Below are 25,998 nucleotides of genomic sequence, written 5' to 3'. Positions count from 1 at the left end.
CCCGTGCTCCGCAACAAGAGAAGCCACAGCAATGAGGAGCTCGCGCACCACAACGAAGAGTAGCCTCTGCTCGCCGCAACTAGAGAAAGCCTGCATGCGGCAACGAAGACCCAACGCAGCCAAAAATAAATTAAATTGAAAAAATACATTAAAATAGCTGCCAACATTGAAGTTGGGGGAGGGGGAATTTTATAAGCTTCTTAAAAATTGGAAAAGGAGTCATCCCTGGACCTCCATCCTCAATGGCAGCCATAGGCTAGAGCGAAGTAGCTTCTGCTCCCTTGAGATGAACTGTCTCTGGACAGGTGCCCTCCCCACTCCGTACTGTCACTCCCGCCAGATCCCCTAGACTCATGTATGTCAGTCACCTCCCAGGTTCCCGGAGGCTGTGAGAGTGCATTCCCCATGACTAGAAGGCAGACAGGCAAGACTTCGTGCAATGAGTTAGAGCAAGCTCTGGTGTACCAAAAAAATTAAACAGTGTCAGGTTATGTCTTTGTCCCTTATGTGGGAGAAAGTTTGTGTACAGATGGTCCCCAACTTACAACGGTTCCACTTAAGATTTTTTGACTTTAAGATGGTGTGAAAGCGATACACATTCAGTAGAAATAGTACTTCACATTTTGACTTTTGATCTTTCCCCGTGCTAGCGAAAGGCCCTACGATGCTCTCTGGTGTCACTGGGCAGCCACAGCTCCCAGTCAGCCACATGATCATGAGGGTAAACAACAGATAAGCTTGCAACCAATCTGTACCCAGAAAACCATTCTGGTTTTCACTTTCAGTCCAGTGTTCAGTCAATTACCCGAGATAGTCAATACTTTAGCATAAAACAGGCTTTGTGTTAAATGATTTTATTCACCTGTCGGCTAATGGAAGTGTTCTGAGCACGTTTAACATAGGTTAGGCTAAGCTGTGATGTTTGGTAGGTTAGGTGGATAAAATGCATTTTCAACTTAACAGTATTTTCAATATCAGAGCGTAACCTCATCCCAAGTTGAGAAAGATCTATCATTGATTTGCAGGTACTGCAAATTTTTCTGTGGGCAAAATGAAACCAAGTGGAGAAACCTGAATTCCTTCAGGGACTGCTGCCTTATGGGAGTCAAGGGGAAGTAATTCTTAAGTGTGCTGGTGGAGAGGAAACAGGAAGACAGGAAGAAAGGAGATGAGAGAGTGGGGCTGGTAGCCAGGTGATGGAAGGCTGTTCCCCTAGCAGGTGACTCCCCCTAGTGACTGACCAAATCCTCGAAGCCCACCCCGCCCCCCATCGAAAGAGCTAGGAAATGGGGAGTGAAGGAGGGGGGAAAGCCAGAAGGAAGAATGAGTGAAGGAAGGGAGGGAAGGAGGGCAGGAGGGCAAGATGGCAAGCTAGCTCGATAGCAGTCTTCTAGAGACTGGTGAAGACACTGAATCCTGCATCCAGTGTTTCCCTAAACCTGGCAGGAGCAGCCAGCATCAACACAGGGGCCCAGAGATGCAGCGCAAAAAAAGACATCTATGGGGACTTTCAGAAATTAAAATGAGGGTTCTGGACTCTCAAGACTTGGGAGGTAAGGTTTCAAGCCAAGTTTAAGCAGATTTCAAAGGTACAGGGTGTCCCAGCTGACCTGGGGTCTAGCTGACATGTCACCCAAAGGAAACCTGGTCCCCACTCAGCCTCGAGGAGGGTCACGGGGTTGGTGTCAGCTGTAATAAAATCAGTAGATAATTGTCTGTTAAAACTAGGTCCCAAAATAACTAGTTTCCAACATCTAATGAAAGTTTCCTTTAGCACTATTAGAAAGCTTTGGATGTATAATCTCCCCAACACGCACACACACACACATGTGAACGCATGTACATTCCTTCTCTAAAAACAAAAAGTGGTAGCAACAACCACATACATCTTGGTATTATGAAAAACTTATACACATATATTCTGGAAGGATTAGATTGACTTCGTGGGACAATTAAAAAGGAAAGGAAAAAACTAAACCCGATGTGGGATAATTGCCCTTCTGGTAATCTCTTGGAATTTACATTCTGATTTTTTTTTTCACTTTTCAACTGTTTTGAAAAGACGCTCCCTAGAGGCCAGGTGTTAAGGATCAGAATGTGACAAACTGACAGTCAAAATGATGTTGATGACAAGAAGCAACAATAGTAATCAGAAGAAATAACTGTGATGGTGGCAATAATCCTGGAGGTGTCATCAGAGCAAAATGTTGCCATGGCAACTGTGAAAATGGGGTGGAGGGCGTAGAAAATCTCTTACAATGGAATGCTGTGTTCCAGCAACTTCTGAGAATGAGCTTGTATATTGTATCCTAAAGAAGATTCTGATAAATAGCTATCTTTTGTGATTATGCACAGCAGAGTTAAGGATAAAATGACTTGCCGAGATCGGAAAGGATGTGTGGGGTGATGGGTTGATACTTGCCCTCCGGTTCTGCCTCAGAGAAACAGCTGCACAACATCTTCTTAGAGAGAATTCAGACCAGCTGCACAACAAGCAATACACACAACAAAATGAAAATGTTCCAAGCATGGTATTTCATTTCCATCTTCACAGCTGTCCAGACAGTTCAAGTTTAATAGTGGCACACGTTGCTCTTTAAGGCACAAGAGAGAAACTTTCCAAGTCCCAGTATTGAAATGTGAATGGATATAAAACTCTCTCCAGCCATTTCCAAGAACATAAAGGAAATGTTGGTGCAGAAATTGGTCAGAAAATCCATCTGGATTGCTTTTGAGCTTGGCAGTTCTGTTTTTTGGGTATACTTCTGTGTAAAAACATTCATCACAATGTTATAAAATTATATAGAAAATCATTCTTCATGTTAGGCCACACCCTGGCAAATACTTGCAAAGAAAATTGTTCTCATTTCTTGGGATAGCCAGCCTGTCTGAATATGGGCTGTGAGAGTGCTTCAGAAAGCAAACCCATGGAGAAGCTGGACCACAGAAGCTGTGCCAGCCCCTGCTGGCCATGGAACCCACTTCCAAGGGGACCAAAGGAAACCTCACTGGGCCCGGGGGTCTCATCAAGCATTGTTCGCCATTAGCACCCAACAATTGACATTTGCAATGACCAGAGGGTTACCAGTTATTGCACAAGCAAGGACAGTCTTCTTTCACTTGAGTTTATACTTTATATTATTCTAGAATGTTCTCCCTTCTCCACTCTCTTTCCTCTCTGTGAGACAATAGCTACTAAATTCTCTCCCTGTCCTTACACTGAATAAATACATTGTGATGATAGAGGTATGACATCTGTTCCGCAGCATGGAAGACGCTCTAAGTATACAATAATGAAAAATATTCACCTTTTCATTTTGCTCTCCTTCCCAAGAATTGAAGAAGTTAGTTGGAATATTGTTGTGCTTTCATTTCTCTAACTTGAAATGAATAATACTGAATAAATCTTCCCAGCAACACTCTGAGAGAGCCTCAAAATGAATCCTAGTTAAAACCACCATTCCTGAAACCAGATAGAACTGCATTTAAGTCCCAGCTTCACCACTTACCAGCTGTGGAACATTTATCTTTCTAAATCTCATTTTCTTCATTTGTAGAAAGAGGATGATAAAATCACTAAAGATATTGGGGAAATTCACAGAAATATACATGTGCCATGCCTTGTCCGTAGGAAGTCCTCAGTATTTTTATTAGAGGTGACAAATGGACACCCGGTAACTTTTGCTGCCGTGAGTCACTGTAAGACCTTTGTTCACTCTGACGGAAAGAATGAAAAAGCTACATCATTCTATAGTTTTATGCTGAAGATTCCTTTTCTAACCAAGAGAAGGCACATCCATCAGAGCTGGACCAGCTCCAGACGGCTTGTAGATGGAGGAAGTAGGTCCTGCATTCCTGGTGCCAGCCCAGCCCGGAGGGGAAGGGTCTTCTACCCTTCCTACATAACCCCTAGTAAACTCCCCGAAGTCACCACCACTTCGGGAATTGCCCCAAAAGTAAATAAGGAAAAAACCCTCTAAAGACAAGAAGCACTCTTATTGCTGCAGCCTGAGGCATCTGACAACAAAGAATATACATCGCCCCAATTTGAAAATATTCTAGAATCACGGATCTGACTCCAGGTTGCTTCTGAAGTCTCAAAAAACAGTCACTTCCTCTGGCCTTCCTGGTGCTCATTTAGAATTCTGCAAACAATCTAGGACACAGGCTTCAGCCCTCTTCACCCGTAATGATTCAGTTTTCACATTTATCCCATCAAGTTGCAAGAGGAACCCCTGAAGTCGTATAAAACACGTATTCCATTATCAAAGTTTTGCTCCTTGAGTCACTTTGATTTCACTAAAAGCAGTTATTCAAAGGACATCTTGTAAGTGGTGTGCCAAACAAACAGACTAGCATGAAGCAGGAGTGATTTGAATTCTAAGAGATTTTCCCTTGAAATGAGCTTTGTAGTAAAGGTTGTGATGCCAAGAAAAGATAAAAGGGAACAGAGTTGCAGATAAAGCTCAGAATGACTTAAAACTCAAATATAATCATCAGATGTTAGGAGTTTAGCCAGATGAGCACACGGCATCATCTCAGTCTTCTTTCTGTCCCTAAGATTTCTGTATCGTGTACTCTGAAGGTGGATGTCAAAGGATGAACAAGCATGAGGGCTTCTGGGGGAAGGTTCAGAGGGCTCCCAGTCAAGGTGGCCCTATCATTAGGCAGAACAGGCAGTGGCCTAGAGCTGTGAAATATTAGAGCTGTGAAAACACATAGTAACTGAATATCCTGTGACCGACTGACTGCAGGCTTTCAGGCACCAACATTTTCCAGTCCACCCAGGGCCATAAAAGTCTTCATCTCCACCTCTCAATTCAATCAGGGACATACAGTATTGATTTCCAACCTTAAATTACACTCATGTTTTCTTTTTTACTTTTATAGTTGGCTACAGAGATTTCCCATTGTTTATAACACATATGTCTTTTCGGAAAAAAGAAAGAAAAAAAAACCTAAAAGGAGTTTGAGATATCCTGCACTCAGAAGTGTTTTAATGCACAGACTCCATTCACTTATACATTTCTATTGCCTGAATAAAGACACCCTGACTCCCAAAGGCAAGACCAGATTTTAAAGGATGCTACATTGCAACCGTTTAATGGTAAGAGGCATTAGCTAAGAGCAACCGTTCTATGTGTTGATGCAATAAAAGAATATGGAAGAGTTGATCATTGATCTAAAGGGACCTACATACTTGATGATAATATTTCAAAAACCCTCTCTTCACCAGCCTCCATCTAACCAGGAAAAACTAGCTGAGGCTCTCATTGCCCTCAGTAAAACATACTGTTTGGTGCCCATGGAACACCAAACTCTCACAACTAATAGACCACTCATCAGCGTACCCGTACTAGTCTGTCCAGGCCCCTGCAATGGATGCTTAGCAAGAGGCTGCTCCTAAATCCAGTGTTGCCAGTTGTACCTGTTACTGTAATTATGTAATTTCATTGAGGATCTTAAAAGGAATTAATATGAATACAAAGAGCAAAAGATCTCTTTTTACAAAACCATGTCAAATGTGTTGGAAAGAAACAACAAAAACGGGTCACATAAAAAAACACTTTTGTGTTAAATGTGAGCAAAACAACTATGAAGGATTGAGGGGAGTAGTCATAAAAATCTAGAAGAATCCTAATCTCAGATTGCCTTGTAACTTTCTGTAAGTTCTCCCTTCACTTAAGGAACTGAAGCTGAACATTGTAAAGGATGCTGTGTGGGTGTCACTTGTACACGAGATCCAAGGAAGAACATTCATCAGCAGGACCCAACTCAATGACAAGGTCTTGACCTACTTCACGAGGTTGGTGAATTAGTGTATAATTATGGGTTTCAAGTTGAAATAAAGCCTATAAGATTTGTGTAAGCTATTGTGTTTTTTTTGAATTTTATTTTATTTTTTTATACAGAAGGTTCTTATTAGTCATCAGTTTTATACACATCAGTGTATACAAGTCAATCCCAATTGCCCAAATTCATTGATTAGCTCTAGTAGTTTTCTGGTGGCATCTTTACAATTCTCTATGTATAGTATCATGTCATCTGCAAACAGTGACAGTTTTACTTCTTCTTTTCCAATTTGAATTCCTTTTATTTCTTTTTCTTCTCTGATTGCTGTGGCTAAGACTTCCAAAACTATGTTGAATAATAGTGGTGAGAGTGGACATCCTTGTCTTCTTCCTGATCTTGAGGAAATGCTTTCAGTTTTTCAGCATTGAGAATGATGTTTGCTGTGGGGTTGTCATATATGGCCTTTATTATGTTGAGGTAGGTTTCCTCTATGCCCACTTTCTGGAGAGTTTTTATCATAAATAGGTGTTGAATTTTGTCAAAAGCTTTTTCTGCATCTATTGAGATGATCATATGGTTTTTTTCTTCAATTTGTTAATATGGTGTATCACACTGATTGATTTGCATATATTGAAGAATCCTTGCATCCCTGGGATAAATCCCACTTGATCATGGTGTATGATCCTTTTAATGTGTTGTTGGATTCTGTTTGCTAGTATTCTGTTGAGGATTTTTGCATTTATGTCCATCAGTGATATTGGTCTGTAATTTTCTTTTTTTGTAGTATCTTTGTCTGGTTTTGTATCAGGGTGATGGTGGCCTCATAGAATGAGTTTAGGAGTGTTCCTTCCTCCCCAACTTTTTGGAGGAGTTTGAGAAGGATGGGTGTTAGCTCTTCTCTAAATGTTTGATAGAATTCGCCTGTGAAGCCATCTGGTCCTGGACTTTTGTTTGTTGGAAGATTTTTAATCACAATTTCAATTTCATTACTTGTGATTGGTCTGTTCATATTTTCTATTTCTTCCTGGTTCAGTCTTGGAAGTTTATACCTTTCTAAGAATTTGTCCATGTCTTCCAGGTTGTCCATTTTACTGGCATAGAGTTGCTTGTAGTAGTCTCTTAGGATGCTTTGTATTTCTGCGGTGTCCGTTGTAACTTCTCTTTTTCATTTCTAATTTTATTGATTTGAGTCCTCTCCCTCTTTTTCTTGATGAGTCTGGCTAATGGTTTATCAATTTTGTTTATCTTCTCAAAGAACCAGCTTTTAGTTTTATTGATCTTTGTATTGTTTTCTTTATTTCTATTTCATTTATTTCTTCTCTGATCTTTATGATTTCTTTCCTTCTGCTAACTTTAGGATTTGTTTGTTCTTCCTCTAGTTCCTTTAGGTGTAAGGTTAGATTGTTTATTTGAGAATTTTCTTGTTTCTTGAGGTAGGCTTGTATAGCTATAAACTTCCCTCTTAGAACTGCTTTTGCTGCATCCCATAGGTTTTGGATCATTGTGTTTTCATTACCATTTGTCTCTAGGTATTTTTTGATTTCCTCTTTGATTTATTCAGTGGTCTCTTGGTTATTTAGTAGCGTATTGTTTAGCCTCCATGTGTTTGTGTTTTTTACGTTTTTTTTCCCCTGTAATTCATTTCTAATCTCATAGCATTGTGGTCAGAAAAGATGTTTGATATGATTTCAATTTCCTTAAATTTACTGAGGCTTGATTTGTGACCCAAGATGTGATCTATCCTGGAGAATGTTCCGTGCACACTTGAGAAGAAAGTGTAATCTGCTGTTTTGGGATGGAATGTCCTATAAAAATCAATTAAATCTAACTGGTCTATTGTGTCATTTAAAGCTTCTGTTTCCTTATTAATATTCTGGTTGGATGATCTGTCCATTGGTGTAAGTGAGGTGTTAAATTCCCCCACTATTATTGTGTTACTGTCGATTTCCTCTTTTATAGCTGTTAGCATTTGTCTTATGTATTGAGGTGCTCCTATGTTGGGTGCATATATATTTATAATTGTTATATCTTCTTCTTGGATTGATCCCTTGATCATTATGTATAGTGTCCTTCCTTGTCTCTTGTAACATTCTTTATTTTAAAGTATTTTATCTGATATGAGTGTTGCTACTCCAGCTTTCTTTTGATTTCCATTTGCATGGACTATCTTTTTCCATCCCCTCACTTTCAGCCTCTATGTGTCCCTAGGTCCTAAGTGGGTCTCTTGTAGACAGCATATATATGGGTCTTGTTTTTGTATCCATTCAGCAAGCCTGTGTCTTTTGGTTGGAGCATTTAATCCATTCACGTTTAAGGTAATTATCAATATGTATGTTACTATGACCATTTTCTTAATGGTTTTGTGTTTGTTTTTGTAGGTCCTTTTCTTCTCTTGTGTTTCCCACTTAGAGAAGTTCCTTTAGCATTTGTTGTAGAGCTGGTTTGGTGGTGCTGAATTCTCTTAGCTTTTGCTTGTCTGTAAAGCTTTTGATTTCTCCATTGAATCTGAAAGAGATCCTTGCCAGGTAGAGTAATCTTGGTTATACGTTCTTCCCTTTCATCACTTTAAGTATATCATGCCACTGCCTTCTGGCTTGTAGAATTTCTGCTGAGAAATCAGCTGTTACCCTTATGGGAGTTCCCTTGTATGTTATTTGTCATTTTTCCCTTTCTGCTTTCAATAATTTTTCTTTGTCTTTAATTTTTGCCAATTTGATTACTATGTGTCACAGCATGTTTCTCCTTGGGTTTATCCTGTATGGTACTGTCTGCACTTCCTGGATTTGGGTGGCTATTTCCTTTCCCATGTTAGGGAAGTTTTCAACTATAATCTCTTCAAATATTTTCTTGGGCCCTTTCTCTCTCTCTTCTCCTTCTGGGACCCCAATAATGTGAATGTTGTTGCGTTTAATGTTGTCCCAGAGGTCTCTTAGGCTGTCTTCATTTCTTTTCATTCTTTTTTCTTTATTCTGTTCGGCAGCAGTGAATTCCACCATTCTGTCTTCCAGGTCACTTATCCGTTCTTCTGCCTCTGTTATTCTGCTATTGATTCCTTCTAGTGCAATTTTCATTTCAGTTATTGTATTGTTCATCTCTGTTTGTTTGTTCTTTAATTCTTCTAGGTTTTTGTTAATCATTTCTGGCATCTTCTCAATCTTTGCCTCCATTCTTTTTCCGAGATCCTGGATCATCTTCACTATCAATATTCTGAATTCTTTTTCTGGAAGGTTGCCTATCTCCACTTCATTTAGTTGTTTTTCTGGGGTTTTATCTTGTTCCTTCTTCTGGTACATAGTCCTCTGCCTTTTCATCTTATCTATCTTTCTGTAAATGAGGTTTTTGTTCCACAGGCTGCAGGATTGTAGTTCATCTTGCTTCTGCCGTCTGCCCTCTGGTGGATGAGGCTATCTAAGAGGCTTGTGCAAGTTCCGAGATGAGAGGGACTGGTGGTGGGTAGAGCTGGGTGTTGCTCTGGTGGGCAGAGCTCAGTAAAACTTTAATTCACTTTGCTGCTGATGGGTGGGTCTGGATTCCCTCCCTGTTGGTTGTTTGGTCGGAGGCAACCCAACAGTGGAGCCTACCTGGGCTCTTTGGTGGGGCTAATGGCAGACTTGGAGGGCTCATGCCAAGGAGCAACCCCCAGAAACTCTGCTGCCAGTGTCCCTGTCCCCATGGTGAGCCACAGCCACCACCCGTCTCTGCAGGAGACCCTCCAACACTAGCAGGTAGGTCTGTTTCAGTCACCCCTGGGGTCACTGCTCCTTCCTCTGGGTACCGATGTGCACTCTACTTTGTGTGTGCCCTCCAAGAGTGACGTCTCTGTTTCCCTCAGTGCTGTCAAAGTCCTACAATAAAATCCCACTAGCCTTCAAAGCCTGATTCTCTAGGAATTCCTCCTCCTGTTGCTGGACCCCCAGGTTCAGAAGCCTGACGTGGGGCTCAGAACCTTCACTCCAGTGGGTGGACTTCTATGGTGTAAGTGTTCTCCAGTTTGTGAGTCACCCACCCAGCAGTTATGGGATTTGATTTTATTGTGATTGCTCCCCTCCTACTGTCTCATTGTGGTTTCTCCTTTGTCTTTGGATGTGGGGTATCTTTTTTGGTGAGTTCAAGTGTCTTCCTGTTGATGATTGTTCAGCAGTTATTTGTGATTCTGGTGCTCTCACAAGAGGGAGTGAGAGCACGTCCTTCTACTCTGCCATCTTGATCACTTCTTTTTTTTTTCAGCTATTGTTTTATGATCCCCTACTTTAACTGGTTTTCGATTGAGTGACCAACTAAAGTTTTGATTTTCATCAAAGAAGAGTAATGTTATGATATTACATATGAATATGGTATTTGGGGGGTTATATTGAGGTAATTTTTCCTTTCTTTTATTGTCAGGGGCATCCTCACTTTGAAAGATGCAGAAATACTGTGTATATTCTTGTCAGTGAACTTGCCAAGAGGTGAACATTAGTATCTGTTTCCAGCTCAGATGACATACAATTCCCTCCTCTGCTAAGAGTTATCGTTTCTGTGTCTCTCCCAAAAGATACAATAAAATAAGATGGAATGTGGTCTTTTAATCTTGGAGTCATAAAAAAAAATGTTGAGGGATGGGGGCTCAAACCACGCCCAGACAAGCTATCGCAAGTTGAGAAGTGATAGAGCATATGGTTTTCCATGTGTGAGGCTTCCTCTTGCAGAACAATAAAGGCAAACCAGGATCAGGAACACCAATTATTGCTTTGGTTTAATCTACTGTATCTTAGACGCTAAGAAACAAAACATGGTGACATGCTTCACTCTCCATCTTCATTCAGAGAAGCCATGACTATTTCTTTGTAGAAGATCAGAGACTGTCAGCATATGGTTGTGAGGTTGTCTGGCTGCCACAATGAAAAATGCCCCCACTGTGAATTGATTTCCAAGTAGCCAGTCCTAATGGGCCACCTTCAATGATTAAACAACTGAACCAAACATTGTTCTGTTGTAGTAAAGGTGACTGGAGCATGTCAGCCATGTATGATCTGATCACTTACTCATCAAAGAGAAAGTTGATTTGTTTGTTCTAATGTCTGTTGCCTGTGTCATGTATATGTTCTAGTGACACATCAGAAAAAAATTATGTTAAGTAACTAATCATTTTATAACTTTTCCCAATAAATAGAATAAATTGCTATTATGATGTGCTTAGGAATAGCCAGGTTAAACTGCATCCCCTGCAAACACCTGCTAAGTGTGAGTTCTGTAATACGATCTTACTTTTCCTTGCCTCCATCTCAGGCTTCATCCTCTCTTTTCATACCGATGATCCCTCTGGTTCTATTTAATCAGCAATGATTACTGCATCCGTGTTTCTTAACTTTATGGTCTTGGTCAAACTACTGTCCCTGTAAATTCTAAGAAAGATCCACCCTGAAAAGATGAGCCACCTTGAAACCACACCATTAAGGGGATCACTTCCGGGATCCCCATAGCTTCCTGCCATGAGACATGGTCATCGTTGTCTCAGCAGAGTTCTCCAAGGCAATCTTAGCACATGCTTGTACTACAGCTCACTGCTGAGACCTGACAGCCCCTGGAACTCCACTGATCCTTACCTACTAAAAAGGGGATGGTAGAGAACTAGCATATTGGCCACCTGCTTATTTTTATTTTACACTTAGAATTTCCCTGGGAAAACAATGTCATTCCAATGGGAGCTTTCCAAATAGGAATGCTGTCTGATAAAGTTGTGCTCTCAAAGTGAAGGAAAGAAAAAGGATGGAGGGAGGAGAGGAAAAAAAGAAAGGGAAGACATGGAAATAAAAGAAAAGCATTGGCATGTTTTCTACAAACAAATTACTGTTAAAAAGGGAAATATGAAGAAAAGAGGTAGGGGGCTGCTGACTGAACAGCTATAGCTTTCTTGAGGTGATGATTATGTAACACTCTCAGAGAAAACTGTAACAGTTCAGTAGAATGTAAAATAGTGGGGAGTTATGGACTATCTCCCCCCATCACCACACTCCATTGACAGGAGGTTTTTAAATATGTATTAGTCGGGGCTTCCCTGGTGGCGCAGTGGTTGAGAGTTCACCTGCCGATGCAGGGGACACGGGTTTGTGCCCTGGTCCGGGAAGATCCCTCATGCCGCGGAGCGGCTGGGTCCGTGAGCCATGGCTGCTGAGCCTGCGCGTCCGGAGCCTGTGCTCCGCAACGGGAGAGGCCACAGCAGTGAGAGGCCCGCGTTCTGAAAAAAAAAAAAAAAAAAAGTCATCCTCTGATTCCTGCTCAAAATCACAAAGGGTGATCCACAGTGTAATACCAATAAAGGCTTAAATAAATGTTAGGTACTATGCCACACAATTTTCCTCATGTACAGCAACACCAATATAAAACTATCCATAGAATGCAAAGATATCTGCATTTGGATGTTAGTTGCAGCAGCACTTATAACAGCAATAAAAAAGGGAATATTACAAAAGTGATCATCGATGTGAAAATGGTGAAATAAGTTGTGACACATCTGGGCAACGGAATAGTCTACAATTTTGCGTATAGCCAAAAATGGGTATAGCCAAAATGGTATAGCCATTTTGGGTATTAAAAAAAAAGAAAGAAAAGGGACTTCCCTGGGGATCCAGTGGTTGAGACTCCACACTTCCACCACAGGGGGCACAGTTTCGATCCCTGGTCCAGGAACAAAGATTCCCTCATGCCCCTTGGTACAGCAAGGAAGGAAGGAAGGAAGGAAGGAAGGAAGGAAGGGAGGGAGGGAGGGAGGGAAAAAATGTGTGTGTTACAAAGGCAGAGAAAACAAGACAAAATTTATAGAACTACAGGAAATGTAACAGTATAGGAAAAGACTTGGAAAGGATACACACCAAACTTAGCAATGTCTACTTCTGATAGAGAATGAAATCAGAAGAATGGACAAGGGATACTTTCTAATTTTCATCGACATAATTCAAAATTTGTAAAATTGTATACTTTCTTTTTTTGTGACATATGAGGGGTTTTTTAATTTAAAAATGTAGATATTTTGCAACCATAATCCTAGGCCCACTCTGTGTAGAAACCACAACTTCCAGCATCCCATGGGGTTTTAGTCTAGAACCCTAGACACAAAAGGGGCTCCCTTTATAGATCAGCAAGCCCTAGTAGAAGGTGAGATAAGAATTTGTGAGCACACCTAATCTCTTGGGGTCTTCAAGAGGGAAAGCTGCCTAAGACAATTCCTGGAGTTGTGACCATGTCAGGCTAAAATGCCTAGCATGTGAAGCCCAGAACTGAAAGGCAGAGTACCAAGGATTGCACTTCCTTCCCAAGAATATACCACGTGGAGGAGTTTTTAGAAGCTAGTCACAAAATACGTCAGGAAGTTGCATTGCTTATTTAAATCAAAATTTGTGGATTTCATGGGGTAAATAAGTCTACTCTCCAAAATGGTAAGAGAAACTGCACAAACTGCCTTTAGTAACTTTTTACTCTGCCCGCTCTCAAAAGCATTTAGGAGGATTGCAAAGTAGTATGTCCTATGCAGCAATATGTAATGGAGAACAAAATCTTTAATCTTCCTTTAAGGAGTCATTTGAAAACAAGGGGAGTATGAGAGTATGTTCTTAATACAAACTGTTGCTGTGGTTATTTCTACAGTTTCTATTTTGTACTAACAAGGTAACTTCTATAACACCTGCCCCTGCAACAGACTGATTATGTATCATATTTGTCAATACTCATGTACTGACAAATACATGTCGTATCACAAAAACACCTGCCTCTTTTCATAAACTAACTTTGATGTGCTTTCTCTACATTATCAAAAGTCAATGTCTATTAGTCCATTTTCTCTCCATACAGTACTTCATTTATTCATTCAGCAACTTTTTTTGAGTGCTGATTGACTAGATTCCAGGAACTCTGATATGTGAAAACTCTTTGGGTTTTCTTTTTGTTTGTTTTTAATTTATCTTTTTTTTTTTGAAGTTTGGTTGATCTACAATGTCGGGTTAATTTTTATTAAAAGTGATTCAGTTACACACGTATAAACATTCTTTTTTTATATAGATTTTTTTCCATGATGGTTTATCACAGGCTATTGAATATAATTCCCTGTGCGACACAGTAAGACCTTGTTGTTACCTGATATGTGAAAATTCTTTGTAATGTGGAAAGTGTATTCAAATATCAATGGTTGTTTTCAGTCTGATCAGACACTCCCAGTCTGCCGCTTCCTCAGAGCAGTTATTGGCTACTCTAGAGAAAGAAAAAAAAGAGAGAGAGAGAAAATCTGATAAGTTTCACAGAGGTGATAGAGATATCTCAGCCACTTCCCCCTTTAAAAAGATTATTATGTAATATTGTACCACATTAAGGGCAAAAGGACTCATGTCGGCATCCTAATAGAGTGGGCAGTGTTGATTGGGCAGCATCACCCAATGGCTGCTGGACAGAGCTTGTGTCCTCTACCTGGGGAGCACAGGTTGCTGTGTCACTTTCTCCTGGATGGGTTTTAGATATGGGCAATGTAAGTGGCAACCCTTTTATTTGCGCCAAGGTCAAAAGAGACCTACTACCTGGCCCACCTCCTTAAATGCTGCTAGAAAGATAGGTAGACACTTTCCGGCTTATTTAGAATCAATGGTACCACTCAGCCTACCCAAAGCCCATAAACTCAGGGCACCACAACTCATACGACAACAACTTATGCTCTGTTTAAACGTACCTCTTTTGATTCCTGCTACAGCCAAGGAAAGAAGAAATAAAAACTTAAGGGGAAAAAGATCCTGCTATAACTTACCATATGTCTAAAAAGAACTTCAGGGAAAATTCACACTGAGATTCTATTTCCCAAGATTAAATTCAAAGCACATCATGATTGAGATGAAGGGTAATGTCCCCTCCCTTCTCACTGTTACACATAGATCCAGACGAGATGCTTTCTTCATTGCTTTCTGCTCTGTGAGTTATTATCACCAGGAAACAGTAATGTATACTTGTGCACCAAAAAATACAAAGAGGTGTTATTTATTGGGTTAATGCATGAAAACATCCAACTTCATTACTTCCACATTTTTTCTGGGGAGGAAAAAGAAGAAAGACTGAATCTGAAGAACACACCAAACTCTCCACCTCTCCTATCCTCTCTCACCTCTGCTGAATCTGGTCTTTGTCTTTGAGGCTTTCAATTCCTTCATCTTTACAGTGTCACTCAATCTCTTACTTCTCTTGCTCCATTTTTTCAGACGTACTTTCAAGATGCAGGTTTTCAGGAAGCCATTCATCCTTCATCTTTTCTACACCCTCCCTTCCAATTTGTAATCTCACATGATTCCAGTGACCATTTTGATTTTGATCCCCATTTTGATCATTGAGCATTGTTGGGGGGAAGGGGAGAGGGAGTCACATAACGGAATAGGTCGGATCTCGACACACGTCCCTGCCTTCTAATTCCACATCACCTGCATCCACTGAGCAACCCTGTCAATATATCTACTGACCCCTAGTGAGTTTCTGGTTCTTTTCCACCTTTCTCGGGCCCCCACCAATCCACCGCCAGGTTGCTTGTTACCTATATCACTGAGAGGATAGGTGACCCCGGTTTGAACTCCCCCAACTGTCCTCGCTTAAACCTCACATTTCCCTGCTTTTCATGGTTTTCCCTTTTCTGTCCTCATTCAACCAGAAGTGTCCTCTAAGGCTAATTTTCCCCCCAGGGTTTTATCCCCCTTCTTCCCTTTCAGGTACTTAATCTATGGATCATCGCCTCTGTTCACATCTTCCAGTTCTCCTTCGCCTTGGGCATCCTCCTTCCTTGGTTTAAAAACACAACTTCTCCCTTGAATATTTTTTGCCCTCGAGATCAAGTCCCATCCTGTCTCTCTTCTTTGCCAAACTTCTGCAAACAGTAAACATAACTCGTCACCACGTTCTAACTTCTCTTTAACTTCTAATCACTGACTATCAGGTTTTTCTGGCACTTTCCAATGACATTTGGGTCTTCTGAGGCAGCAATATCCTCCTAATTACCAAATCCAATGATTTTTCCTTGGGTTTCACCTCTTTCTATCTTTTCTCAGAATCCAGCCTTGTTCACCATACCTTTCATGAAACCCCTTCCTACATTGTCTTCCAGGACCATCCCCCAACTTATTCTCCTTCTACTTTTCCAATCATTCCTGCCCACCATCTCTGCTTCCTTTACCTTGGAGATCCCTCCAATGTAACTATGTGCCCAATACATGGGATACATCAGGGAACAGTGCAAATAAAAATCTCTGTCTCCGTGAAGCTCACACTCTAGGGGGAGACAGAAATTAACACAGTCATTAGGCAGATTATTTCATACGTTAGAAGATGAAGCAGATATGATTATTATCTCTATCTTAAGATGAAGAAGTAGAAGCCTAAAGAGAGTAAATAATTTGCACAAGTACACATGATCTGTATTGGGATTGCTCCAGCCCCCAAGACTCTGACTCCCAAACCCCTACTCTTATCCACTGTGCTACACAAAACCTCTGATGCCTAAGCAAAGGCCTTTGGAAGAGGAACCCCAGGTAGAAAAGGATTCTCTGCAGCAGATGCTGACTTCTCCCCCAGACTTTGCTTTCCCATAGTGCTAGTTTCCTTTCTGGACCCTGCTTACCATCCTGCTTAGCCCCTGCAGTATGATGCTCTCCATACAAAGTCCAACCCAAGAAAGAAAAGAACCTAAAGGTGGTCTTGTTTTCCTTCTCTTACCTAACAAAGACAGACTGGAATTTGAAAAATGTCAACACCTAAGGAAAAAGTTAACTTGAAAGTACAAAGAAAATACAAGAAGTATAAATACACTTAATCTTATAAATTACAGGCTCCTGACTTAGGCATAAATACCTAAGTGACTCATTCAGCTCCCATTCTATCCCTCCCCCTGCTTTTGGAAAATGTCTGTATATAAGATCTCTGTGGCTTTTGTGTTCATCATCCACTTCCAGGCTGAGAGACCCAGTAGAGGGCAGGTGGACACCCTCGGTACCTCCATGAGTGGTCCTTACACATCGAGGCTATGAGCTCCACCCTCCCATGGAAGAGGTATTCTGTCTCCACCCCTACATCCCATCCCTGTGAAACTAGTAGTCTTACTAATGTCTACCAGTTAGTGTTCTCAATATAATGACAACTCAACTGTGTCAGCATCCATAAAAGTCTGTTTAGTTCAGCTTAACAAACAATTGTTGAGCTTCTACAACATGCCAGGCTCTGAGCCTGGTGCAGAGTGGGCATTTAGTCAATACTGGGTGAATGAATGAATGAGCAAATAAATGCTTTGCTTTGTGCTGAGGCTGAGGTGAATGAGACATATTCCAGTCTTCAAGGAGCAAGTATAGTTCTCTTGCTGAATATGTACACATACCAAATTCAGCATATTCAAAAACAAGTTCTTCCTCTTCTTATGAAATTAGATCATGTTCCCTTTCCTTACTTCCTTTAGGTTCCTCATTGTTTTGTTTGTTTGTTTGTTTTTTGTCTGTTTGTTTTTTGCCGCGTGGTATGTGGGATGCTAGTCCCCAACCAGGGATCAGACTCGCACCCCCTGCATTGGAAGCGCAGAGTCTTAACCACCGGACTACCAGGGAAGTCCCCGTTCCTCATTGCCTTTAACCTCAGAGTTACTTGTACCTCCCTCTCCCTGCAGCCCTACACATCCTGAGTCCACAACTTCCTCGTCCTTTCCACGATCACTTTCCTAGCTCATGGTCTTACCAGCTCTCATCTGAATGATTGCAGTAGCTTCCAGACAGGGCCCTCCAGCTCCAGTCTGTCCTGACCCCTGCCTCCCACCCATGTCACCCATTCTCCACTCTGCCTCCAGAATTCTCTTCCTAAAATCAGTATAACCACATCAACTCGGTTTTTCAAAGATGTTGATTGGCTTCCCACCTTCCTCTGATCTGGCAGTCATAGCCATCCATGGCCAAGCCCAGCCTCCAGCTCCAATCTCCCCTAAGCCACACTCTCTCATCTTACCTGACCTCCACACCCCGACACCTGGTCTCATTGGATGATTCTCTGCTCTGGAGCAGGCCTTGCTCTCTCCAGCCTCTGTGTCTATGTCAGGCTGTTCTCTCCTCCTGAAACGTCCTTTCCCTAGTCTGTGTCTGTTACGAGTCTACATCTCCTCCAAGGCCCGACTGATCCCTTCCTCCTCCAGAAGCTTCCTAAGTTGGAGACCTCCTTTCTCTCCCTTGTTTCTCGTAATGAAATCCATTCATCCTTTTATTATAGCACATTTCATAGTCTTTCCCATGTTAGAATCACTCCTTTCTGTCTCCCCTGTGGGATTTTGAGATTTCCAACTCTATGTAACTCATCTTTATAATTCCCATAGTACTCAGCTCAGTGGTGGCTGATTGACTTGGGAGTGAAACGTTTTGTCTATAACTAAAATGAGCATAGCATGGTACTATTGAGGAATGACTGAGGTTAAACCTGATATAAAAAAACAAAGAAGAAGAAGAAAAGAAGCAGCTTTGCATGAAGAGAAGTTAGTCCCCCAATTATAGACTGTGTCTCAATCTTATCAGTCCTCCAGCAAATATATACTCTTCCAGGAAACCTCTGTAATTTCTCCACAAGTGCAAAGCCATATTCACAGGGGAGCCTGGTGAGAGGATTTCATTAACTCAAGCTTAATTCATCACACTACTATAAATAAAACTCAACGTACATGCCCTGCAGATGGTAGGTCAATAACATCAACTCACATGAAGGATGACCCTAGCAAAGGACAGACTAGGCTGGAAAAAAATACGAAAACAAACTTTTAACTGGTCCAATGCCAGCTTCTGAACCATACCAGAATATGGCCTCTTGATGACTGGAAGAAATTGGAAGGGGAGTAGGAAGAGGGGAATTTCAACTTCAAGGGGATTAAGACAAAGGGGAGGACACACTGCCACCTGCTGGTCCCCAGCCAGGGTCTTACCATGTTCTGCAACCAGATATTTGCTTCTTGGATGCTTCACTAGGCCCCTTCACATCCTCCTGTCTTGACCTGTAATTTCTCCATCCCATCCTTGGCTACACACACTGATGTTTGGCCTGTTCCTTTCCTGGATAACTATGTATTAGTTTGCTAAAGCTGCCATAACAAAGTGCCACAGACTGAATGGCTTAAACAACAGAAATGCATTTTCTCATAGTCTGGAGACTAAAAAGTCTAAGACCAAAGTGTCTACAAGGTTGTTTCTTCTGAGGTCTCTTTCCTTGGCTTACAGACAGCTGTCTTCTTTCTTGGTCTTCACATCATCTTCCCTCTGCACTTGTCTGTCCTAATTTCCTTTTCTTATAAGGACTCAATTCATATTGGATTAAGGCCCACCCCAATGACCTCATTTTTATTTAACTACTTCTTTAAAGAACCTGTTTTCAAATACAGTCACATTCTTAGGTGCTGGCAGTAAGAACTTCAAGATATGAATTTGAGGGGAGACACAATCCAGCCCATAACACTCCATGAGATGTTATGTTGCCCTCTGATCTCTGACTCTGGCTATTAATCATATCTCTGATGGGAATAAAGGAACTACTGGCCTTGATCCCAAATCCCTATAAAGGACTGTTAAGTCCTCTACAGCTTATCAGTCTAGTAGTGAAAAGGAACTAGAAAGGATGAACCTAGAGAAAATACTGCCAAGAACAGTATGTATTTGTTGGATGTGTTCCCTCCATGTCAAACTCTCTACATAACCAACCAGAGTTGGCTGCAGCCACAGGATATGTGAAGATCTGCAAATGCTGGGCCATCATTCTGCAAAAGAAACATGACAAGAATTGACCATGGCTCCTACTTGCTGGATACCCTGCCATCAATATCTAGCTCATTCCTTGAATTCACTGCCACTGGTCAGCTTGTGTCATTTCTGAGGCTTTATACAATCAAACTTAACCTCCAATATAACCTCAGCATTGCCAATGCCAGGTCCCTTTTGTCCCATATTTTCCCTAACGTCCAATTTGAATCTTGTCCCACGTTAGTAATTTTACTGTGCAATTACAGATGTCGGTGTTTAAATGGCTTATAAAAACATTTTTTTCCTTAAGAAGAGTCCAACTATCCAAAATCATTGTTAAACTTTTTGCACAAATTATTTTTTAAAGAAAAAGTCCAAGGACAAGGAAAACTAGTAAATACTGGAGTTTTTGAAAAATAAACTTCTAGAAAATATCCCAGGATCAATCCATATTTAGCCCAATTTCCTTAATTTCTCTATGTAAGATATTGTACAATGAGAATTTATACTCTGATAACCCTGAGGCACTGTAAAATTCTTAATCATCAAAAATGCAATTATGCTCACTATACTGTAATTACTAAGGAAAGAAAGTGCATTTATATATTTTACAAAGATTTTCTACAGAGAGGAACTAGTAGGTTATGTGTGTTGAAGGGCAGAGTTTTAATTAACTTTCAATTAATCAGAAATTCAAGTAGCCAGAAAACCTCATCTCTTAGACATTCCATGAGCACGAGCTATGTGCCACACATTGAATTACTTTACTTTATTTATTTTTTATTTTTTTATTTTTGCGGTACACGGGCCTCTCACTGTTGTGGCCTCTCCCATTGCAGAGCACAGGCTCTGGACGCGCAGGCTCAGCGTCCATGGCTCACGGGCCCAGCTGCTCCGCGGCATGTGGGATCTTCTCAGACCGGGGCACGAACCCGTGTCCCCTGCATCGGCAGGCTGACTCTCAACCACTGCGCCACCAGGGAAGCCCTGAATTACTTTACTTTAGAAAAGTGCAAGAAAGGCCATTTCCCAATTGATAGATGGAACATCTTTCTGGAAGTACAATTTAACAAATGACTCCACTCTAGATTTGCATATCAAGAGAGGTCATATGTAAATATACAAAGCTTTGAAATGTTTAGATATTTTAGGCATCTAAATACAAATGAAATAGCAATAATAGTTTTCGAATTTGATTGTAGGAAACCATGAAGTGTTTCTCCCTGCCGTAGGAATGTTTTAACTAAGAGTTTCAGTAGGGACAGACCTTTTATGGTGCAAGTGACCAAAAGCTCAACTCAGATTGATTCAATAAAGGAAATTTGTGTGGGACTTCCCTGGCGGTTAAGACTTCGCCTTCCAATGCAGGGGGTGCAGGTTCGACCCCTGGTCAGGGAGATAAGATCACACGTGCCTCAGGGCCAAAAAACCAAAACATAAAACAGCAATATTGTAACAAATTCAATAAAGACTTCAAAAATGGTCCACATTAAAAAAAAAAAATCTTTAAAGGAAATTTGTTGAGTTGCAGCTGAAAAAGCCAGAGGAAACTGCGGCAAAGCTGGATCCGCAGCTGGAAAGATACTGCCAAGCGCCGAGTTCTATCTGTCTTTCTCTGGAGCTGACTTCCTCCAAAAGTTGCCAAATTCCTGATCTCACATCTTCCTGCCTCATCATCCAGAGGAAGAGAGAAGGTCTTTCCTATAGCGTTTGGGAAGAAGTGTTACATTTTTCTTTCCCAGAAACCCCAGCAAATGTCTCTCCGCCCTCATTGGTTTAAAAGTCCTTCCCTGAACCAATCACAGTGGTCAGAGGAGATGGAGTAATCTGATGCCTTAGGCCAATCAGGGCTACCCTGGAACCAGAGGTGGGTTTGGTTTTTTTATACAATTTTTAAAGGTTACTTTCCATTTACAGTTATTACAAAATATTGGCTCTATTCCTCATGTTGTACAGTACATCCTTGAGCCAATGCACAATAGTTTGTGGCTTCCATGCCCCACTTCTATGTTGCCCCTCCCCCCTCCCCACTGGTAACCGCTAGTTTGTTTTCTGTATCTGTGAGCCTGTTTCTTTTTTGTTTCATTCACTAGTTTGTTGTATTTTTTAGATTCCACATATAAGTGATATCATACAGTATTTGTCTTTCTCTGTCTGACTCATTTCACTTAGCATAATGCCCTCCAAGTCCATCCATATTGCTGCAAATGGCAAAATTTTGTTCTTTTTTATGGCTGAGTAGTATTCCATTGTATATATGTACCACATCTTCTTTATCCATTCACCTGTTGATGGACACTTAGGTTGCTTCCATATCTTGGCAATTATAAATAATGCTGCTATGAACATTGGGGTGAGTGTGTCTTTTAGTGTTTTTAGGGGTTTTTTTGGATGTATACCCAGGAGTAGAATTGCTGGGTCACATGGTAGTTCTATTTTTAGTTGTTAGAGAAAACTCCATCCTGTTTTCCACAGTGGCTGCACCAATTTACATTCCCACCAACAGTGTACAAGGGTTCCCTTTTCTCCACCTCGTCGCCAACATTTGTCATTTATGTTCTTTTTGGTGATAGCCATTCTGACAGGTGTGAGGTGATATATCATTGTGGTTTTGATTTGCAATTCCCAGAGGTAGTTTTAATCCTACCCAACCCCACATGGCTGAGAATGAGAGAAAGTGGTTTCCCAAAGGAAATTCAGGGTACTCTTAGGAAGGAGAAAGGGGGACTGGTGGCTAAAACATAAATAGATGGATGTCTAACTAGATCCACAAATACAAAGCAAACTCTGAGGGTCTTGTTCTTGCAGTCTTGGCCCCAGATCAACAGTAATTTTCCTATCAGTAGTTTTGAAACATGCTTATTTCAAGGTAATTTCATGAGTGAGAAGTGGGAGGGTAGAGATAGCAACTTAGAGCTGCCCACACTCCTCTAAAATTCTGATTTATGAATCAGAACATCAGACATCCTGAGCATAAGTCTCAATCGGCTTTTTGGAAAAATAGGAACTATTGGTCAGTACCTCTAATATAAAGATCAAAACTTTCTAATAATAATAAAAGTTGGGTGTGCGCTTCCTGTGAGCCAGGCCCTGTTCTCAGCCCATCACACACATTGAATCATTTAATCCTCACAACAACTCTGGAAAGTTGATCCTGTGATTACCCCCCCCCCATACTGTAAATGAGGAAACTGAGGCAGAGAGAGGTTAAGTAACTTACCCAAGATGCTTGAACTTGGGCCATATAGCTACAGGAAGAAGAAGTCATGACTCAAGGGGCAATGGCTTTATTCTTGCCTGTTGGTGGCAAGGACGCTTTTGAGTTTGATAACTGGTGCTGCCACTTAAATCTGCTGCAATCCAGCTTTGGGGGATGTGCTCCAATTCCTAGAATGAGAGGGGTATAAGATCCTGAAAGTCCAGGGTCCCCCTCCCAGGAACCCAGCAAGAATACTACCTTCAATGATAGGAGTGATGGATCACAGGAGCAGCAGGCTCATTATGGGCAGCAGAGAAGCCTCTTCTTCTTCTTCTTTTTTTTGCGGTACGCGGGCCTCTCACTGTTGTGGCCTCTCCCGTTGCGGAGCACAGGCTCTGGACACGTAGGCTCAGCGGCCATGGCTCACGGGCCCAGCCGCTCCGCGGCATGTGGGATCTTCCCAGACCGGCGCACGAACCCGTGTCCTCTGCATCGGCAGGCAGACTCTCAACCACTGCGCCACCAGGGAAGCCCAAGTCTCTTCTTTGAGTGAGAAACTGGAGTAAAGGATGCCAGGTGGAGAGAAACCGTACTGGCCTCCAAGGAAAGGAGCCAGTGCGGCGAGAAACTGCCAGGAGTAGGGCAGGCAACTCAAAGCTGATGCTTGCCATCCTGATTATTGTCAACTGCACTTTGGAATTTGTCCCTCTAGCCAGGGTGACCAGGGAAAGTAAAGGTTACACATTATAGAACATGATTAAAGGAAAAGTGTTACCTTAGCAGATGCTGAGAATCCTAGTAATTACCATGATTTCATCTTTTAACTGTTCTTTTCTACTTTTGCCCAACGTTGAGAGGCAGGGATAGGATTCTAGTACAGCGCTTGTTCGCAAAACACAGCCTCCCATTTAGACTCATTCTCTTGACCCACTGCAAATGTTGCAAATACAAAAAAAAACAAAACAAACAAAAAAATAGAGACTTCAGTCTAAATTGAGTGCAGGTTTTGACATGTATGGTGCAGCTGCCAATGCAAATCCCGAGGCTGAAAGGAAAGCTAAGGCAGCAGGGGGCCGCCGGCTCAGAAACCGCAGGGGGTCAAGAGAAGCAGTCCGTGCAGCTACAAACCAAATGTTAAAACAAAGAGTGTCAGAGGCGCATAAAAACTCCTGCTGCTGGTTTCTACACAGACTGTCTCCTACAATCTTAAATGGTTAAAAGAAAGGTGGAAGAAAGGGTCCAGGAGTTTCTGCCTTGGTGGCACTGCTTGCTTCCGTCCAGCCTAAGTGATCGGTGGCTGCAGTGCGCCACCTAATGGTGACACCAGTTGCTTCTGATTTAAAGAGCATGATTGCACTTTTTAAAACATCTCGTTTCCCTTCTCTAATTTAAATGCAATGATAAAAGCATAAACACCCTTATCACAGTTACAAAGACTAGCCTTGCTTTCATTTTTTGATGGCTCTAGTGAAGATCTTGAGTATGCTTCTAAATATTAAAATCCCGATTAAGTATCAACTAGATGTGATGACAGCTAAAAAGTGTGTAAGTACACAGCTATGCTTAATGAATAAAAACTGAAAAAGGCTGAGCTTACTTGACTGTGTCCCTTCAAATCCAGGAATTTTAGGCTAAATTTCCTGACACCTTTCTTTTCTCCATCAATCCTGTGTTTTTAACTAAGGACCGCACGAAGTTTTAAAACCAAACTTGTTAAAGTGAACAATCCTCCCCTAAGGAACACAATTTCTGCATCATCATTTTCTCTGACCACTTAGTTCTCTACATTTCATGCACATGTCTTGTCAAGATAGGTTCTTTGAGGGCTGAGTCTTTAAGCATCTGTCCCCACCAAGATCTTATATCACAGGGTGAATTGTGAAGGAATTTACACCCATTTATAATCAGGGTACATTTACCAGGAAAGAAGAGGTCTAAGAACCTAATACTAAATAAGGAAAAGTGATAAAAGGTAGTACTATCCATGCCTAGATCATGGATAAATGCAGTACTTATGGGATGGGAAAAGATATATCTCTTATGTATAAAATAGATAACCAACAAGGACCTACATATAGCACAAGGAATTTTACTCATTATTTTGCAAAAACCTATAAGGGAAAAGAATCTGAAAAAGAATGTGTGTGTGTGTGTGTGTGTGTGTTTGTAACTGAATCACTGTGCTGTACACCTAAAACTAACACAACATTGTAAATCAACTATACTTCTATTTAAAAAAAAAATGGATCTGCCTAGATCCTGGATAAATGCAGTCCTGATGGGATGGAAAAACACAGTACCACCCGTGGTCTGTGGTTTTGCAGCTCCACCCCTTGGCAGGTGTTGAAAGTAAGTGATTTCTGCATCAACAACCCTGATTTTTCTTTTTTTTCTTTACATTATATGTGTCTACGGGGTGTGTGTGTAAGCGCGCGCACGCGTGTGTGTGTGTGTAAAATTTTAAGTTTCGAGGGGTGGAGAATGAATAAAAGGGTGGTGAATCTGTTTTTCTGGCAAAGGGATCACCACAGCAACACTGTGAAAGGAGACACCCTGATGTGTTCCTTTCACAGTGCGATTTCCTGTACAGTTGTTTTCACAGCAACTGCAATGACACTAAATTAGATGCCTCAAAATAGTGAGATGATGAGGTCAAGAGATGGTAAAATCAAGCAACTTAACCACAAGCTGGCTTTTCATCCTCGCACTTTCCGGGATTTTTCTGCCACTCTGGCAAACACTAAATGCTCACATCCCTGCCAGGCACTTTTTAGCTTCTGGATGTCTGATAAACTAAGCAAATCACCCAACACATGCAAGATCCACAGTGACATCACACAAGAGTCTCATTAGTAAGTTTGTATGCAACATCCCTAGAGGCGGGAGAAATGATATTTAAGGAAAATAATGCCTTGATTGAAAATAATGATTGGTGTTTCTAATAAATAAAGGAAGTAAGGCCAATGGGGGGAGGGGAGTAGCAGAGGGAGAGGAGAGGTGGGAGCTGTGTGCCCACGTCTCCCTGCAGCTACAGGCAGCCCTGGTCAAATCTGTTCCCCACCTTCCGGAAGCAAAGAAGGCTAGGCTGCTGTGCCCGTCCTGAAATCCAGAGGCTGGGGAGGGAGGTGCGGTCAACCAGCCACCCCATTGCTATGTGCTTCTTCAAGCCACCACTTATTTTCCTGCCCTTCCAGTTGTGAAAAGTAGACTGTTGGAGCCTACGATGCATCTTCCATGAGCTTAAGAAGGCTTTGTATGTGG

The sequence above is a fragment of the Hyperoodon ampullatus genome, assembly GCF_949752795.1.
Source record: "Hyperoodon ampullatus genome assembly, chromosome: 13".
NCBI classification, from domain to species: domain Eukaryota; kingdom Metazoa; phylum Chordata; class Mammalia; order Artiodactyla; family Ziphiidae; genus Hyperoodon; species Hyperoodon ampullatus.
This window is presented reverse-complemented; position numbering follows the sequence as displayed.